At 40.9% G+C, this 14,707-nt stretch overlaps 1 protein-coding gene across 3 annotated transcripts in view; it reads left to right on the top strand.

The window, feature by feature from the left end:
• The window catches only part of IMMP1L (inner mitochondrial membrane peptidase subunit 1), a 53,716-nt gene that overhangs the window by 1,581 nt on the left and 37,428 nt on the right, over positions 1-14,707 (top strand). The gene's annotated exons all lie outside the window — the stretch shown is intronic.

Here is a 14,707-nt window from a genome sequence, read left to right as displayed (position 1 = left end):
AACTGTGCTGAACATTTTCTCTAAAGTAAGTGTGCATAGGTTCACAGTGCTAGGGTTTCTGCACTCATGATGATTCCATGCAGAAGTGTGTTGTAGTTATATGTGAAAATAAACATCAGTCTATTTCAGTATGTGAATGCACGCAGAATAAATATATGTTTGTGATGGTGCACATACAGTGTATTTGCTTTCCTCTGCATAAAAGTAGTGTCTGCACAGGAAAATCATCATGTATGATGTCATCCTGATGATGATATTTCTAGATTACTCTTACTCAGTGTTTCTCGAACTGTGGGTCAGGACCCACTAGGTGGGTCATGAACCAATTTCAGGTGGGTCCCCATTCATTTCAATATTTTATTTTTAATCTATTAGACTTGATGCTTCCATGGTATGTGACTGTATTTGGGAAAATGTTAAAGAGCTGTACTTTTAATGGGCTACTATGTAAATGCTTTTAACAATCATAGTCAATGGGACTTACTCCTGGGTAAGTGTGGGTAGGATTGCAGCCTAGGATTGTTTCCTGCTTGATGATGTCACTTCCAGTCTTGATATCACTTCCAGTGGGTCCTGACAGAGTCTCATTCTAAAAAGTTTGTTCCAGTGCTAAATGTGTGAGAACCACTGCTCTAACTGTACTTACAGTTCCCACACCTCATCCTGTAGAGTACTTTAGCCTGGGTTTGATTCTTTTGGCTGATAGCAACTGAAGTAGGACAAAGAGTATCTCAATGTCCATGGATGGTTTTGCATAGTAAGCAGAGGGTTCATTCCCCCCCCCCTTGCCTGTGTTTCTTTGTGTTCTAGTGTATGTGGTGTGTCAGCAAGCTAGGAACGTTGCAAGCTGCTGTATAGAAACAGCAAAGGTGTGCATGTGTCTAGGTAAAGTACTGCAATCTTAGAACAAAAATTTATGTGTCACTAAATGCATCAAATGTATAGTTTCAGCCTTAAGTTTACATGGAAGCAACACTCACCATTTGGATTGGAATAAGAATGCAGAGGTACAGTATAGCATTCTTAAACTTTGCTTTTTATGTTGTATTTCTGCTGAAAATTGCCATTGTAGCAAATGGCACCTTTTAGGTTTAAATAGCCATAGAGATGGTGCACAGATGTAAAGGGTTAAAAGCTTCCTACTTTGCTCAGGGCTTCTGATTCCAGTTGTGACCATACATGACTGTGACTCTCAAGTGATCTTAAACCTGTAACTATCTGCAAGCAGGATTAGCATCCTATGCGCAGTACTATGGCTCTTATTTTCTATAAGCATAATTCTAATGCACAATACTCAATACAAGCATAGGCTTTGCTAATCTGTGGTGATCTGCCTGAAGCCTCAAACTTGGTAGTGAAATGTTAATGACACTTTGCTTATCTGGAGCTATTTTTCTATGGAATTAGAATATCTGTGATTGCTTCAGAAGATTATCAACTCCTCAGTTTCATCACCAAATTCTCAATGGCACTCATTCTGGGCATGGTGGGGCCCAGCAGAGTCAGAGGCAAGGATGAGGTCCAAGACAGGCTAGTGATCAGATTCCAGAGCAGGCAGACAGAAATCCAAAGCATTGGAGACAGATTACACCCCACCTGCTGTGGATGGCAGTCTGCCAAAGAGTTGATAAATCTCTTTGTTTGCTGCCTGTCTGGGATTAAGGAATAGGAGGGTTGTGGAGAAAGACCACAATACTTGACTGGTGGGCTGAATTTGGTGGGCCTCAAGTTTGTGCAGGCTTGGTACCTATTTGGCCCTTCAAACATTCTTATAAAAACTATATTTAAATATTATTAGCTAAATAGTGTTAATGTGTCTTTTCAGTCAATTTGTGAAGGACTTCTAGGTAAATATGTGAAGGCTTTTCAGGCTGTAATAACATAAAGGCAACAGTTTAAGGCAGTGGTCTTCAACCTTTTTTGTGCCACAACCCCAATAAATAAATCAAGTATGAGACTGGTGACCCACTGCCAATCCTCCTCTCCTCCTGGTACCCAATCTGCTCACCCCTGCCTCTGTCTTCTGGGTAGGTTAGGGGCAGAAAGAGGGAAAAGGTGGCCATTAGGTGGAATTTGAAAGTTTTCCTTGACCTCACAAAAGAGGTTTTAGGTTGAAGAACCCATAGGTTGAAGAACACTGGTTTAAGGGGCAGACTAATGTGTATGCAAATGTATACTGTTGAGGAATGCTCTAAAAGTATTGTATTGTTGGCAACCTTCAGTCTCGGAAGACTATGGTATCGCGCTCTGGATGGTGGTTCTGGCACAGCGTCTAGTGTGGCTGAAAAGGCCGATTCGGGAGTGACAATCCCTTCCACACTGGGAGCAAGTGTAGTGTGTTATCTAAAAAGCAGCCTCAGGAGCGTGATCCTGGTTGGGACTGCAGTGTGTGGGAAGAGGGCAATTTTCCCACCAAAATCAAGAGGGCAATTTTCCCACCAAAATCACCTCCTTGAAGCAGTGATTTCCTCAAATAGCAATTTGGGAGCAAATTACTACTTGGGGGAGGGGAGATTTTCATTGAGAACATGAGCAAGGGGAAAGAGTTACTTTCTCAACTACTAGTATGGTCTCAACTACTATCTATCTCCCTGTAGCTATTTTTATACAGAGAGGGATGCTTTCTGTATGAAGCACACTTCTGTAGCAAGCATTCATGTGCCCATTTAGTTTAACCCTGCTTATGATAGAATTGTATGCCATATTTTAGACTCCGAACTTAAAAGCCTGGTTGCTGCATCTCCTGTGCAAATTAAGGTTGTAAACTTTCAGTTTATGGTTGAGAAGGTTTGGCAAAGAAAACTGCACTTAACTTTTCCCTCTTCCAAGATTTGGACATGTGTTTTCTTTGCTAACAAGTAGGAATACAGAACTGGTAGGAAATGGAAAAGTTAAATACCTCCCCCTGCTCAGAGTTTCTCTGTTGTAAACCATATATTCCTGAATGAGATCTGCACAGAAGTAGTGACACTGTGTTCAGATTTAAAGACACTGACTGTGTTCAGATTTAATGCAGCATCTGTTTATCTGAATGATTATTTTTTTTCACCATCTGGACTTGCCCACAAACAGATTTGTTTGGGGACAACAAAGCAGAATCTGAATCATGGTTTGAAGCTAGTTTGAGAACCATAACTAATATGGTTTATTATTAGTATATATCAGAATTCACAGATGATTGACAATCCAAATGCAGAGACATGGAACCATTGCTGTGCCTTAGAAGGACTGCTGTACTGGAGAGACAAGAGTTGTTCCAATGTGAAAAGCTGCTGTTCTGTTGAAATGGAAGTGAATTAATAGATGAAATGGAAGTGAATTAATAGTATGAAGCTGTGTCCTGAGCAGATGGGAAACAGCAGGCAAGCAGCTCTAAACCATGGTTTGCTAGTTGTACACATGGAAGCTTTATTTATTTTAGATTTACACCCTTCATTTTGATCAAAGTGGTCTACCTGGTGACTTCCAAAACAACTGAGGAACCCTTTAATCCTCTGGTCAATGGTAGAGGACACGGTATGTTTCTACTTGCTGCTTCACTTTCTGAGGCAGTGTGGCAGTTAGGTTCAAAACATGTTTCTTTTCTTTTTTTCTGCTGTGGTTAAACATAAACCATGGATTGCATTGCATCTTAGTTCCACCACAACAGACAGGTGGAATGTGCAGTTCTACTTTTAGTTTTGTCTTAGTACTTCCACATGTGTGAAAGTTGCCTTTTCATATGAGTGCCTATTTATAGTTCCCTTTTGCAGTACCCATAAAAAGCTGAACACATCATTGCATCAACTTTGGTTAGAAATAACATTTGTGAACTATGTTAAGTATAGTCTATCTAATCTGAATGTCTGGGTGTTGGAGTGAAAGAGCCATGTACCGCCCCTTGACCTCCCCCCCATAGGCCAGTGTTGTACATCACCCTCAGTTTCCTGGCTGAAGGGCAATATATAAATGTGAAATAAATTTTGATAAGTACAGTAAAATTTCCCTGAAATAAATCCATTTAGGTTTGCATTCTAAAAGTTTCCCAATCTGTATCTCAGTTTTTATTTGAGTAACTCTGAATTCACCTAAATGTTTCATAGCTTTCCTGCAGGTGTGTGGCTTTTGTAATATATAGAAAAATCTCTCTAAGTTTTCTCCTACTAATAAAAGTTTCTATTCTTATTGTTTGGAGAAGTTGTACACAGCAACTGTGCCCATGAGTGTACACCTGCAACATATAGGTGTTGCCTGTAGGACATGTGGGCAGATATGAATTAAGAGAGAACTGAGTGTTAAATAGGTGGTAGAATGTCATTACGAAGAGGTGATGTCTGCCCTAGAAACTATTATACAGTACACCTGAGTTTCTAAAACTCCTCTGATTTTTATTTTTATGATGTTGTTTTAAATCTAGTTCCATAATACCTGTGTAACTATGTTATAGGAAAAAGATGCAAATTACAACATGAATATTGGTTAGATATTAATGAATTTGGGCCACTGCAAACAACAGTTAGACCAAAGTTAGATACAGGTTATAAACCATTGCTTAGCATTTTGTTTTTCATATACAGGTCCAGCCTTATTATACACAGATATTTTATACACAGATTTGACTTAACACAAATAGCCACTGCAAATGAGAAGGAATGTGCTGATCCCTGGAGAAGGGGAAAAATGCATCCCTTTAAAATCAGTTTAAAAAACTGAACAGTCCTTTAACAATAGCCTCATTAATGAGAGAGAGAGTTGGTTGATCTCTGGTTGGTCTGTGGAACTCCTTGCCACAGGATGTGGTGACGGCATCTGGCCTAGATGCCTTTAAAAGGGGATGGGACAAGTTTCTGGAGGAAAAATCCATTATGGGTTACAAGCCATGATGTGCATGTGCAACCTCCTGATTTTAGAAATGGGCTATGTCAGAATGCCAGATGCAAGGGAGGGCACCAGGATGCAGGTCTCTTGTTATCTGGTGTGCTCCCTGGGGCATTTGGTGGGCTGCTGTGAGATACAGGAAGCTGGACTAGATGGGCCTATGGCCTGATCCAGTGGGGCTGTTCTTATGTTCTTATTAGAGAGGGGGGGGCAGCTGACTGACAATCCATCAATCCTTCTCTCTCCAGGCAACCCCTCCCTTCCCCCTGAACACGTGAAAGAAAGGTGGTCACTTAGCATTGGTGAAGGGAGGGGTTGAGTGAAGCACCTTTCTAAGTTCATGGAAGACAGCTGATTGATGGATTGTCTTCTTAATGACTCTTATCTTACATCACAAAAATCAGCAAGGCTGTTTTTAAATCACCTGAGCACTTAAATCACTTTTAAGCACTTAAATCACTTTTAAATTGCTTTTGCTATAGTGCATTTTTTGCCATCCACTTGAGTGCTTGGAAGGGAACCCCCGCGAATAATGTGGCTCAACCTGTAGTATGAATTATTAATTCAGATACACATTTGAATACACACTACATCGGATACACACTACATTGCTTCTTTTCATAGAACTATGCTTATTAGCTCAATTATATCAAGTATTGTTTACTATTTTTCTCACTGAAGGAGAGGTCGATAATTAGAAAAAACTGCACTGTCATCTGTTCCATTCATGTTTTAAATAATCTTCTTAGCAGCATCTGTCCTTATACCCAAAAGTCAATCAGTTCTGGAATGTGATGGTATTGGATTGTGCTGATTAAAGCTTTATAGTCACTAAATCAGATTAGCTATTGAGCCACCATTCTAGGAAGGTTACTAGGTAGCCATGTGGGACAATTCCCTGTATGTATGTATATATGCATTCCCTGTATGCATATGTATATATGCTGGGAGCCCAAGCAAGGTAGTTGTTTCTTGAGATGTCCCAGAGCATTTATGGAATTGTTTAGGGATTATCAATGAAAAGAAGATAGCTTCTGGCTGAAACATACTAACTTTCCAAGATCAACTCATCAAGTTTTGAGCAAAGGTATAGAAAATGAAGCTAAATATTTGATAGCAAATTTAAGTCTGTTAATTCAATCCTGAAACATTGATGCTTATGGACTCTTATTCTGTACATTTCCTCTAGGGTTGCAACATGTACTGCTGGAGTAACATTCCTTCTAATCAGATATTCTCTGCGTAATAGCTCTGGTGCAATAGTTGGTACAACCTATACAAAGCATTTATTTGTTGGTATAGTGAATGTTAAGATTGCAGGAGGTTCTTTTAAATAAATAATAATATCACATATTTCCATAGAAAAATACATGGATTTGCATTTCTGTTAGAATTGCCAACTTAATTATAGTGGCCACCTTCCAGGAAGGCAGAATGGTTGTATGACCAAAGTTAATCCCCAATCTGCTATGGAAAATGAAGTTCCCCAGGCATGCTTGATGTCTTCCATCCCATTGCTGGAGCTATGGACTGTGGCCATATTGAACAGACAATAGATGGTATTGTCGAGATAGGACTGTCTGGGAAACATCCCAGAGAGCATAGATTAAAGTAATTATTGCTGAGTTTTAAAAGCTGCATGAGAATTAAAAGGAACATACAAAGAAGTGCATACTATTATTATCAAAGTTTTAATAATATAATATAAATAGTGCAACTTGGCTCTAATGGTGGAAAATTTACAGCTTTAATCGTAGAAAATTGGGAATGTTGGTACTGGAAAGTGTATCATCTTACAACGAACTAGCTCTTTGCTTATTGAAGAATGAATTTTGTTGCATCAAATTCTATTCTAGATTATGTTACCTGACTTCCATATGTTGAATATTATCCTATTTGAGTCATTCAGATATATTTAAAAACTAAATATGTTTCTACCAGACAGTGATGAATACTCAAAGAGGCTTTGCTAATTATGTATCGTGTTGTAGAGACATCAAGGATCCAGCCAAGGAATGAAAGGGGGAAAAGTAGATATACTGAGCATCAGACTTGTGAAATCATTGCTGTGGTCTGGCACTAACATATACCACTTCTAAGAGGGCTTAAAAAAATTATTATCACTCTGTGAGGCAAGTCACTGTGAGCTAATGAAATGCAATCTTTCGTGCTTTCCCTTTTGCTTCTTCTTCAAATATATGAAGTGACTTTCACCCTCAGTTGCTCATCTTTAAAATGGGAGTGAGAGTATGTGACATGCCATGCCATGTCCATGGCAGCCTTGATGGGAGTCTAGGACCTGAGCATTTCTCCAGATCTGTGTGTACTGATATGCATAGTTAATGTCTCTCTAGTATTCATGGTCTGTTGATTCTTTAATGTTAGTACGGGAAACATGCACGAACCTCGCAAAGCAACTCTGAGTAAAAGAGAGTCGTGCTTTGGATGCTACGCATAGGGTTTGTTTCCTTTTTTTGCATGTACCAATCAGTAGTCCTTTAATGTTAGAAGACGTTTAATGGTTGTAGGAAGGTGGAAGTGAAGAGTGAAAGATGGAAGAAACCTGACAAGGGTTGGGCTATTGCTTCAAAAAAACAAGCCTGCAATTCTGTACACACTTTCCTGGGAAAAAGCTCTATTGAAAACAATGGGACTGACTTCTGAGTAAACATGCATAAAATTCTGCTGTAAGTCACTTGTCTGGTATAGTTGTGCCTATAGTTTTTGAACCCAACTGCTACTTTAAATTGGAAAGACTTGATCTGAGAGAAGCATGATATGCCTTGCAGTAGCTTTGATCCAACATCACAGCATTTCTCTGTCAAAATCAGTCTGCATATCTGTTTCACTGGCATTTTAAGAGAAAGAAAGGGCAGTGGCTTACGCAAGTACAAGGTGTGTCTTAATGGCTTTCTACAGTAGACATTGCTGACATTGACAGTATGGTGAGGCTGTATCCCAAGGTCTCACAGCATGGATGGGGATTTCTAGGGCTATGTCAAATATTTCCCCTTCCACTTTGGCCCCCAAATCACATGGACAAATGCTGCTCTTGGCAGCAGGCAGGAGTATTATGGATTATAACAATCAGTTATTGGCAGTAGGCCTCACTGCATTGTACTCCTTGTTATGACAATGTAACACAGAAATGTAGTGGCACTTAACTGTAATCTTAACTGTACACTTTACACTTAAGTGTAATCTGACCCTTAACTGCCAGATCAGTGTTCTGGTTTCTTGTTTCAAGAAGATAGTCAGACTTTCTTTATATTCACAATAGATTTTAAAAAAATGGCTGGCTATTTTGTATCAATATCCATTTTAAGTTCAGATAAGTCTTATGGAAGTGTATTCCATGAGGGCTTTAGGATTCCCATAAATGTGTTGTGCAAGCATCTGTTTTTCCCTTATTTTTGGAACCTTCCTCCAGAGGCTTCCGTGATGCCTTAGCTTCCTGAAGAGGCTGCTGTATCATCCTGGTGCTGTAGTTATTATCCTGGGTTGCTTCTCTGAAATCAGAACCATGGTGGACAGTGTACATGGCCAAGCAAGCAAGCACATTCTGTCAGTTCATCATTTGGCTTCCCTAATATAATGGTGCATGAGCGATAAGGGCAATGGTACACTTCCTTTCTCTGCAATCTGTTAGCTCCTCGGCCAATCCACCCTGTCCTTCCAACAACCATGTCTGTTTAGCTCAGTGGTTCCCAAGCAGCCCGTAGACCACTGAGGCAAAAGTTGGAATAGTTGTGGACCTTGTGCAACCCCTGCACACAAAAAATACAATTAAATTTGATATTACATGGAGAAACGCTCAGTGAGACACTGGAAGTGCCAGCTGAAGCTGCGAATGATCTGTTCTCCACCCTCTCTGGTGGTTTGTGGGGAAGCATCTTGCGGAGAGATCACTTTTCCATGGGCTGCCAGAGAGGGCAGAGAATGGACTATCTGCAGCTGCAGCTGACACTTCAGTGCTGGCTGTTGGCAGTCCTTTCTCTATCTTCTTTGGTTGTCCATGGGGGAGCACTTGTTTGGCAAGATGCTGGAAATGCCAGCTGTGGTCTCCACCCTCTCTGTTGGTTTGTCTCTGTGTTTTCCACCCTCTCTGGTGGTCTGTGGTGGCATTCCTACAACAAGATAATGAAAGTGATAGAAGGTGACCTTTTTCAGAGACCTCATGGACCAGGACTCTGTGTTCATGGACCACAGGTTGGAGACTACTGGTTTAGCTGCACGTGCTTCCAAACTAGTTCCTGTATGTCTTCTAACTAAGCACAGCCTCCCTCACGCCACTGCACCTCCAAGTAATTCCAGAGCTTCCATGGATTGGGAGGGAGGGAAAGGGGAAATGGTCCCCTCCCTCAACTCCAAGAGGCACTGAGCATCCAGGGGTGCCTCCCCTTAAGTCAATAGCTGCCACCATCCCTTCTCTAAATCACCAGGACGACTGGGTTCCCTCCTGATGAGGTGGGAAGAAAGCTCTTTCTTTGTTGTCCTGACATGGTAGCTTTGGCAGATTGCCAAGGATAAACTTGACCACTTATTTCTCCAGCAGCCAAACAAGCATGTATGGAGATCATTAAAAGAAAGCTTTATTGTTTAAAATTGTTCTGACATCAGTAAGGAGGCCCCCCCCCCAAAAGGGGGAAGCCTCAGAAATGTGAATAAAGGGTACAAGCATTTTTAAGGCAACAAGAAAAATAGCTTAGCAAGTTAGACTTTGCTAAATTATTTTACAGTCTGTTCTAAGGTCCTGCTGTGAAGGATTGTGTTTAGTCCATCGGGAAGAGTGTTCCACTGTAAGCATGACCAGGAGCAGGCGTAGCTGGACTCTCAGGCATCCAATTTGTAGTTTGTTGATCCACTCAAAACAAAATTTTGCAAACTCGTACCCTGACTGTAGTCTTCGCAGCACATAAGCATCCAATGGTTTTCAGGCTTTTGTCCAATTGACTGCTGGCCTTCACACATTGGTGTTTCCATCAGATAATTGACCAGCTACCCTCCTCTCTGCTCACAAGACTGAAAAGAGAGGCACCCACAGATACTGGAACCAGGGTTACTATAATTTCTGGCTTTTTTCAGCTGAGGTGTGCATGTTAACCCAGTGTTTCCCAGATCCATTTCTAATAAAGGAGATAGTCACTCGCCCTGTATTCACCCTCTACCCCTTGGGATAGAGATGGGGAGATGGAAACACATCAAAGTTCCTATCATTATGGGGGACCATTATGAGGAAGGATTTGACATGGAGTGCAAACACTGTTGCTCTGGTCAAGAAGGCCCAACAATGATTGTACTTTTTGAGACTCCTCAGCAGATAAAAATTGTCTGAGACATTGCTGGTAACTTTTTATTGCAGCTACGTAGAGAGCATTCTATCTTATTGTCTCTGTGTTTGGTTTGCGAGTTGTGCAGTGGTGGAGAGAAAAGTGCTCTAAAGGGTTATCAAAACTGCTGAGAGGATTATTGGCTGTTCTCTTCCTTCTTTGAAGAAGCTTTACAGTATAAGGTGTACGTCGAAAACCTCAAAAATTCTGAGAGATCCCTCGCATCCTGGTTACCAGTTTTTTGAATTATTGCCATCAGGAAGAAGATATAGGGTGATAAGAACAAGAACGAGTAGATTAAAGAACAGTTTCTATCCCAGTGCAGTGTCTAGATTAAATGCGGGGGTACAGTGATATGTTGAACAGAGTTTTAGTAATGTGGTGATTGTATATGTAGTCTGCCTGACTTTGTTGTATTGTTGTTTTGTTTTGGTCTTGTCTTGTTTTACCTTGCGAAAGCACCTAATTTCGTTGTGTACATGGGTACAATGACAAATACATTTTCTATTCTATTCTATCCATTCCAGGGAAAGCCACCTGCTTGCCTAGTGCTTGAAAATCAACCAGCTTTCATCCCAAAAGAACAAACAGATTAACTTTTTATTAGAGAATGTTTCACATTTACAAACAAAAGAACAACAACCAGGTAGCAAATATGAGGTCCCAAAACACGGTTACATATGTTGGAAAAATATTAGTGATCATAAACACAGAGCGTCCTGGCATAGTATGCAAGTTTTTTTTAGGGGATTACAAGTGGTGGGCTTAGAGTCCATAAGTAACTGCGTCTAAGGCTAGAGAGCAGGACGTGCTTGATCTTGCCTTGCATATGGCCAGCTATGCCAGGCCAACCTTCTTCTGATGATGGCAGGCTCCAGTTGTGGATCCTGGGTCGAGGGGGTCCTCCATGGGTGGTTTCCATGGTCATCACTGTCGTGTTGACTTCTGGATAGTTTGTTCTAGGCCTGCATTACAGCAGTGGAGCACAAATTAGAGCAAAAGGTGACATGCAGAGCGATATGTCATGTTAGGGATGAAGGCAGAGAGAATAAAGCAATAAGATGACATATATCAGTCCTTCTCTGACATGTGCAAGCAGGTGCAGTGTAGCTCAGGTGGCATACAGTCCAGGGTTGGAGGTGGGCAAGGCCCACTTCCATGCTGTGTGGGGCAGATGGTGTGCTCCTCTGGTGCCCCTGAGCTAATCAGTCTCTTGGCTGGCTCTGTGGCGGGGGGGGGGAGAATCCACCTGCAACATGGATTGTCTCCAGCAATAATATATTTTTGGGTTCAGTAATTTTCCTTTCTTTTTCCAGACTTTTTTTTTTAACTGAGTTTTTTTTTAACCCGGTCCATGGTAAATCAGGCACTGGGGGAAAAAAAACTCTGGTGTCCTAAGCATGTACTTATTTAGCTAAATTATTAATCCAGAGCTGGTTTCTGTGGAAGAAGTTGAGATCTTGAAATGAATTAACGAAAAACAATGTTATTGGATTCACATTACAATATTTTCACAATACAATAGTGTCTCTGTATCTGCATCATAAGGTGAGGGTCCACTGTATTCCAGTACTGGTTTGTCTTAAGGAAATTCCTTGTGAAATTTTGAGAATTTTTAGGTTCACTTTTAACCTGGGAGAGAGGCTTTCCCAAAGTTTTCTGTCCAGGTTTCCTAGTCTTGGGTGGTGGTAACCTAGATACTAGCATGTTTCCAGTCTTCTCAGTAGAAGGGTGAGAAGAACAGGAAGTGGGGTACTAGTCACTGACTGCTAGGTGCTGGGCCTGTGTCCCAATCAATCATAGGGAGCTTGATAGTCACAGGGCCCAGTCTTAGCAAACTTTCCAGCACTGATGCAGCTGCAATTGTAAGGAACCAAATGTTCCCTTACTTTGAGGAGGTCTCTGTGATTGCCACCCCTTCCACTGCAGAATGCAGTGCATGCCCTGTTGGCACAGCTGCATCAGTGCTGGAAATGTGGATAGAATTGGGCCTCAGTCTCAAACAAAAACCTCTAACCATATTAGGTGCACTTTAAATAGGTATACTTCAGAAGTCTAATGCACTTTTTATAATGCAGGTGTGAGAATAAAGTTATCACAATGGAAATGGCTAAACTGAAGAATATTTGTGTTCTATTATGTCATCTTAAAAAAAATCAGAAGATATCCTCCTCATCTGGTCATAGCTCAGACAGATTTCTATCAACCGTCTTATCTCTGAGAATAAGTCAGCAATCTCATGGCCCTCCAGAGATTTGTTAGAGCCCACACTGGCTCCACGCAACAGCTCTCAGTGTGAGGGCGACTGTTTGACCTCTTGCATGAGCTGTGGGATGAGGGCTTCCTCCACTGCTTGCTCTTTCACATCTGTGATGCAGTAGCAGCAGCAAAGGAAAGACCAGCCTTGCTTTGTGCAAGGCCTTTTATAGACCTTGAGCTATTGCAAGAACTTTATTCATTCATATAAGTTCATCTTTAATATATTCATTTATGTAAACTTATGTAAATGTATTCAAATTTTAAATGTAAATTAATTCTTTTTTTCCCTGGCCCCCAACACAGTGTCAGAGAGATGATGTGGCCCTCCTGCCAAAAACTATGGATATCCCTGCTTTAGGGAAAGAAGCAACTCGGAATGAAAAACATTTCCTCCAGTATAGTTCCTTTAGTAATGGCTTGACTAGCAATTGAATATACTGCTATCTGCCATTATTCTGGGAATGGAATTCAACTCGAAATAACTCTTCTCGAATCTTGAAAAATGCTGTATTAGGTGACTCATGTTGACTTGGGTCTTGATTGTCACTGACTCTGACTTGACTCGCAACTCAGTGACTGTGACTTGAAAAAGAGTCAAATACACTTGAGTCTGTATTTTCTGTATGTTTGTGTGTTCTTGTTCGCTTTTTTGACCTCATGGGCGGTCCAGAAGTCGGCCTTCAGATCTGTGGCAGAAGCAGATGTGATGGGAGGAGGGTAGGTTGTTCCAGGAGGCTGGAGCTGGGGGGGGGGTTGATGGGATAAAGAATGCTTAAAGGTTGTTTCTTTTTCTTTTTTTTTACTTCAAGGACTTTGTTTCTCAAAATGACTCAGAACTTGACACAAAATGACTCAGAATTTTCCATGAGTCAAATTGCAGCAGCGTACTATGACTTGTGACTTGACTCAAGTAGCAGGCTTGCTGATTCTTGACTCAACTTGTGACTCAGTGACATAATTTGTCGCCCAGTGACTGGAGCATAATTCCTGCATAATTCTAGTGTTTAGTTTCATTGAAAAAACAAGCCATGAAGTTTTAATGCAGGACAGTACTTCTGAGATCCCTAAGGTCAAGGAACCCTCAGAAATTGTATGGATTTGTGGCATAAGGGGGCTTCTGATGTTGACAGAAAGTTGACAGAAATGGCAGATTTTCCATTTGTGGGAGTAGAAATGTTTGTTGCTTGTGTTGAGTCCCTTTGGTTGCAACCTGTAAATTATAACAAGGCTGTATAGGTAACACAGACCAACACACATTTTGCTTCCTTAAACGTTACACCAATTCCTGGGTATATTTGGGGTGTCGATTCCAAAAATGGTATCTGTTTTGCCCTATTATGTCTAGTTTTGGAGATATAGTATAACCTCATTAGTGAATGGTTCAAGCAGCTTCCTCATGATGAAGCCTACACCATGGCTTCCTCATGAGAAAGCTGCTTGAACCATTCACTAATGAGGTTATACTATATCTCCAAAACTAGACATAATAGGGCAAAATGGATACCATTTTTGGAATCGACACCCCAAATTCATATCAAACCACCATAAAGTTTGGGAAAAACTGTTGACTCTCAATTTTGTAGGCCTGTGTAATCTGAAACATGCTTGTTTGAAAATGTCCCATTAAAATCAGCAGGAGTTGCTATACAGTAAATGTTAAGAATTGGAATATAAAGGAAAGTTTGAAATTTCATATTTGAAATTGAGGAAATCCAAAATTCAGAGATGTTCATTTAACTTTATTTTGGTTGTTGTTACTATGTTTGGCTACTTTTCCGCAAGTTCTTTTGTCTTAGTGCTGAGAGGAAGGAAAAGAGATACTTTGTCTGAGTTCTTCACACTCAGTTTGGGATTGCAGAATTAGAATCTTCATGACTTTAGAGCAGGGATGTCCAAAGGTTTTGGCAGGAGGGCCACATCATCTCTCTGACACTGTGTCGGGGGAGGGCCGGGGGAAAAATTAATTTACATTTAAAATTTGAATACATTTACGTAAGTGTACTTAATTGAATATATTAAAGATGAACTTATATGAATGAATGAAGGTCTTGCAATAGCTCAAGGTCTATAAAAGGTCTTGCACAAAGCAAGGCTGGTCTTTCCTTTGCTGCTGCTGCAGCATCACAGACGTGAAACAGCAAGCAGTGGAGGAAGCCCTCATCCCACAGCTCATGTGAGAGGTCAAACAGTCACCCTCACACTGAGAGCAGTTGCGTGGGGCCAGTGCAGGCTCCAACAAAGATCCAGAGGGCCAGAGGCTC

The sequence above is a fragment of the Tiliqua scincoides genome, chromosome 1 (assembly GCF_035046505.1).
Source record: "Tiliqua scincoides isolate rTilSci1 chromosome 1, rTilSci1.hap2, whole genome shotgun sequence".
In the NCBI taxonomy this organism is placed as follows: domain Eukaryota; kingdom Metazoa; phylum Chordata; class Lepidosauria; order Squamata; family Scincidae; genus Tiliqua; species Tiliqua scincoides.
The sequence above is the reverse complement of the archived record's forward strand: the minus strand, read 5'-3'. Positions and strand labels throughout refer to the sequence as shown.